This window comes from Camellia sinensis, chromosome 14, assembly GCF_055761805.1.
Source record: "Camellia sinensis isolate YWXY chromosome 14, ASM5576180v1, whole genome shotgun sequence".
Taxonomy (NCBI): Eukaryota; Viridiplantae; Streptophyta; class Magnoliopsida; order Ericales; family Theaceae; genus Camellia; species Camellia sinensis.
The window spans coordinates 52682028-52687670 of record NC_138974.1 but is presented as its reverse complement, the minus strand read 5'-3'; the positions used below and the strand labels follow the sequence as shown (position 1 = coordinate 52687670).

At 39.8% G+C, this 5643-nt stretch overlaps 1 long non-coding RNA gene across 1 annotated transcript; it reads left to right on the top strand.

Moving 5' to 3' along the window:
- Positions 1 to 615: 615 nt before the first annotated feature.
- LOC114304821 (uncharacterized) lies at positions 616 to 4265 on the top strand. The gene is made up of 3 exons (XR_014350833.1): positions 616 to 1270; positions 2236 to 2274; positions 3949 to 4265. It is a non-coding gene; the product is annotated as an uncharacterized LOC114304821 (long non-coding RNA).
- Positions 4266 to 5643: the final 1378 nt, after the last annotated feature.

Genomic DNA, 5643 nt, shown 5'->3' with positions numbered 1-5643 from the left:
AGCTAAGTCTAAAAGTGCATTTTTTCACACTTAAGCTTTAAAATATGCCACCGGTGGCCAAAATCGTGCAACAGCCACGAAATGACCCATGGACCACCTCTAACACCTCGGGAGGGACCAATGTGAGTTGTGGAAACTTGATTAACTAGCACCGGACTCCCGGTTTGAAAACTAAATCTAAAAATGCATTTTTTCACACTTAAGCTTCAAAATAGGCGATCGGTGGCCAAAATCGTGCAACAGCCACAGAACGGCCCGGGGACCACCTCTAACACCTCGAGAGGGACCAATGTGAGTTGTGGAAACTTACGGAACTATCACGGGACTTCTGCTTTGAAAATGAAATCCAAAACTACACTTTTTCACACTTAAGCTTGAAAATAGACCTTCGGGGCCCAAAATCATGCAACAGCCATGGGACGGCCCGGGGCCACGGCTAACACCTCGTGAGGGACAAATGTGAGTTGTGAAAACTTACAGATCAAGCATGGGACTCCCGGTTTGAAAACTATGTAATGACCCCAAAATGCATATAGAAAGTCATCCTTATTTAATTAGGGTTTAATGTGTTTTAATTCAACTATATCTATCGGAATTAAAGAATTATCTGCTGAGTTATGGCGACCTTTATTGTATCGGCTTGAAATTTTTTTTTTTTACCCTCCGCTCGAGCATGGGCTCATTTTTGACATTCTTAATAGTGTATTTGGAATGTTCTTACCTTATTTTGGGTTATTGTTTGAGGTGGTGGTATGATGGTAAAGTAAGATTGGACCAACGAATTTAATTCGAATAGTTAATCTACGATCAGCCGTCATTCATTTGTCCTTTTCCTTTTTCACACTTTGAATTTGAATGTGAGGTTAGAACCATTGGAAAGCTTATTTCCGGGGCTTCGATTTGGACACAAGAACGACCTAGAACGGAGTCCCGATGAGAGAGTTATACCCGTTTGAAATTTTCACATCTGTGCTGGAAGCAGAGCCGCACGTGCGGGGAATAGCGCCGCACGTGCGGCCTGTGCGGGACAGCAGCTCTAAAAACGGGATTTTGGGGCCATTTCTTGCAATTTCTTTTCCTCTCTTCTTCTCCCCTCTTCCATATCCGAAACCCTAGCCCCAAATCCTTGAATTCCTTTACTTTGCTCATGATCCACCATGGTTTTTGGCATCAAGGATGGAGAACAAGGGAGGATCAATGTTTTTACCCGATTAGAACTTGGATTTGTGAAGGCTTCTTCTCAAGCTCACTTCTTTGCTTGATTATTGAGGTAATGGTTTGAATACTCTTCAATACTTATATCCATAGATAGATTTGTGACATTTTATTATCTAAATACAAAATTTCCATGTTTAGAGCTTGTAGTGTATAGTATGAGATTTGGGCTTTTATGGTTTGAAGATGTTGGGAGTTAAATTGGTGGGTTAAAATGATGAATTGTGAATCCTAGATGTAGAATCATTGGGAAAATTGGAATTAAAAGTGGTAATTTAAGAAGTGTGAATTTTTGTTAAAAATCCTCATTTTTCTTGAAACCCTAGGTTGATTAATGATGATACCCAATGATTTGGCCCAAATTGAAAGTAGCATAATGAAATTGAGGTATTGAATTATATGTGTTCAAGTTTAATTAGAATTTGGAAATGTTTGAAAATTATGTTTAAAATTTGCGAATGAACTTTGTTATGAATATTGGAATTCATGCTAGCATGTGAAGGGAAAATTGGGGAAATAATCTATTAATGGTATAAATGATATGAACTTGATTTTGGAATGTTGAAATGGAATTTAAGAATTTCTCTTGAATTATGTTGAATTATATTTAATGATGTTGAGTTGAATCATGTTGCTTATGTTGAATTGTAGTGATTATGTGAGATGGTATTGACTATGTTGACTTTGATTTTTGTGACCTAAAATATAGAGTTTTCCAAAATGGGTTAATCCCAAATTATTTTGCTAAATACTTGTGGGCTTGCTTAGTTATTAAAATCAAGAGAATGATTTATTTTTGGAAAAATATGGAAGATGTCCATACAATTCCTTCCTATCTTGAAATCGAAGTGATTGATTAAAAATTCCATATTGTGTTTGTAAGAATGGTAATCTTCTATTTCTATATATAGATATATTGAGATGGAGGAAATTGTGGTATAATGGATGGATAATGGTAGGCTTGTGAAGAATAATAAAGGAAGGAAAGAGAACTGATGACTAAGTTATATATGTGTACAGGGCATACTTCAAGAGGGCCAAGCACTCCGTTGTAGCACTGTGAGTAGTAGTACTTCGATGTATCTTTAACAATTAATGATTATTGTTATCGACGTTATGATCTTCGTCATAAGAATTATGTTGACATGTATGTTATGTATGCTACGTAAATATTGTGAAATGATGGAAACACCAAAGGTGTATGCTATATGAGGAACATTGTGAAATTATGGAAACATCAAAAAGGATTTGTGAAATATGCATCTCGAATTTGTGAAGTATGGATCACCAACTTGTGAAATATGAAACGATGTGGCCGAGGGCCATTTGTGAGGTATGAATTTCCGAGTTGTGAATTGTGAAACTATGAAGCCAAGAGCCGAATTGTGAACCTATGAAACCCAAAAGCTAATTTATGTATATGTGAATTTATGAGGCCGGGGGCCGACTTGTGAATTTATGAGGCCGAGGGCCGACTTGTGAATTTATGTGGCCAGGGGCCATTTGTGAACTATGAACCTATGTGGCCAGGGGCCATTTGTGAAATTATAAAGCTATGAGGCCAAGGGCCAAACTTGTGAACTTGTGAATTTATGAGGCCAAGGGCCGACTTGTGAACTTATGTGGCCAGGGGCCATTTGTGAACTATGAACCTATGTGGCCAGGGGCCATTTGTGAAATTATGAAGCTATGAGGCCAAGAGCCAAACTTGTGAACTTGTGAATTTATGAGGCCAAGGGCCGACTTGTGAATTTATGTGGCCAGGGGCCATTTGTGAACTATGAACCTATGTGGCCAGGGGCCATTTGTGAAATTATGAAGCTATGAGGCCAAGGGCCAAACTTGTGAACTTGTGAATCCAAAGGGCCGAAGGCCGATGTGATGAGTTGTGAATCTATGAAACCTAAAGGCTATCGTGAATGTGTGAACCCCTCAGGCCAAGGGCCGAACGGTGGAATTGTGAAACCGATAAAGTCATCTGTAATCTAATGAAAATGTGCTTACTTTGTCCTATTAACTTTACGTTAATTATGTCAACTCGTGGGAATGATGTAACGGTTACCATTAGGACTCTATTAATTACAAGGCAAGGCAACTATGTTAACATATTAGAACGATTAAACAACGGTGTATACTATTGATTAATAGAACACGTGAATTAAGTCATTTACCCAAAAGAATTTATGTTCATTCTTGAAGAATAGATTATGAGTAAATATAAGAGTAGCCATGTGTATCCATATGAATTTGAAGTTATTTTGCTATGTTGCTTATGAATTGGAAGTTATTCAGAATCTACGATATAAGTGCAAAGTTTAGCATTATTATGTGACTCTCATGAGAATGTGAATTAGTCTCTTATTGTTAAGCGTGCGAAAATGACATAATACAACAAGAAACACTCTAGTTATAATATGTTCCGTTTGAATTAATGAATGATGTTCAAGTATGCTCAGGTATGTTTCAAGTATATGTTACAAGTTTGAATATACTACAAGGTCAAACAAGTTTCAAGGGCTTTATGCCAATGTTTCAAGGGCCTCGTGCCACCACATTTCAAGGGCTTATAGCCATCAAGTTTGTGTTGCAAGATTGGGCCTAAGGCCGTTATGTACTTAGCACAGAATCAGACTATTACATTGATATGTATTATGTTTCAAGTTAAGCATCATTTTATTTATGTATTACTATTCACTGAGCCCGGCTCACTCTCTATTATGTCTGTTTCTGTAGGTCAGCAACCAGGTGGTCAGTCCTAGCCAAGACGTCCGCTTTCTTTTGTCAACCTTCGTATGTCCAGGCACTGTATAAGCCATTTATTTTGTCAAGTTGTTAAGATGTTGACTTGCTTATGGGTGTCCCTCTAAGGTTGTTGTATATACTTTCATGTTCATTTTTTTTTGGTATACGCCCAATCATGGGGCTGGCATTGTAAATGTGTATGTATATGCTCCGGGTTATAGTTGGAACTTTATCTATCCACTATAATGCATGTGATGAATGAGATCCTGGCATGTAGAAGTAGCTCAATGGAGTTTATTTGTTTCATTATTTCCATTTTTTTTGTGCTTCCGATAAGGCCCCGTATGTTATGTTACCAGGTTACATGTCCGTTTCCGAATAGGTCATGCCCAAACTTTTAGGGGCGGGTTTGGGGCGTGACAAGTCCAAAAAATGCACTTTTTCACACTTAATCTTGAAAATAGGCCACCGGGGGCCAAAATGGTGCAACAACCGTAGGACGGCCCGGCGACAACCTCAAACACCTTGGGAGGGACCAATGTGAGTTGTGGAAACTTACAGAACTAGCACGGGACTCCCGGTTTGAAAAGTAAGTCTAAAAATACATTTTTTCACACTTAAGGTTAAAAATAGACCATCGGTGGCCAAAATCGTGCAACAGCCACGGGACGGCCAGAGGACCACCTCAAACACCTCGGGAGGGACCAATGTGAGTTGTGGAAACTTGTGGAACTAGCACGGGACTCCCGGTTTGAAAACTAAGTCTAAAAATGCATTTTTCCAAACTTAAGCTTGGAAATAGACCATCAGTGGCCAAAATCGTGCAATAGCCATGGAACGGCCCGTGGACCACCTCTAACACCTCGAGAGGGACCAATGTGAGTTTTGGAAATGCACAAAAATAGCATGGGACTTCTGGTTTGAAAATAAAGTCCAAAAATGCAATTTCTCACACTTAAGCTGGAAAATAGACCTTCGGGGGCCAAAATCGTGCAACAGCCATGGGACGGCCCGGGAACCACCTCAAACACCTCAGAAGGGACCAATTTGAGTTGTGGAAAGCTACGAAACTAGCATGGGACTCCCGGTTTGAAAGCTAAGTCTAAAAGTGCATTTTTTCACACTTAAGCATGAAAATATGCCACTGGTTGCAAAATCGTGCAACAGCCACGGAACGGCCTGTGGACCACCTCTAACACCTCGAGAAGGACCAATGTGAGTTGTGGAAACTCACGAAACTAGTACGGGACTTCTGATTTGAAAATAAAGTCCAAAAAAAAACTTTTTCACACTTAAGCTGGAAAATAGACCTTCGGTGGCCAAAATCGTGCAATAGCCATGGGACGGCCCGGGAACCATCTCAAACATATCAGTGGGGACCAATGTGAGTTGTGGAAACCTACGGAACTAGCACGGGACTCCCGGTTTGAAAGCTAAGTCTAAAAGTGCATTTTTTCACACTTAAGCTTGAAAATACGCCACCGGTGGCCAAAATCGTGCAACAGCCACGAAACGACCCATGGACCACCTCTAACACCTCGGGAGGGACCAATGTGAGTCGTGGAAACTTGCTTAACTAGCACGGGACTCCCGGTTTGAAAACTAAATCTGAAAATGTATATTTTCACACTTACGCTTCAAAATAGGCCATCGGTGGCCAAAATCGTGTAACAGCCACAGAACGGC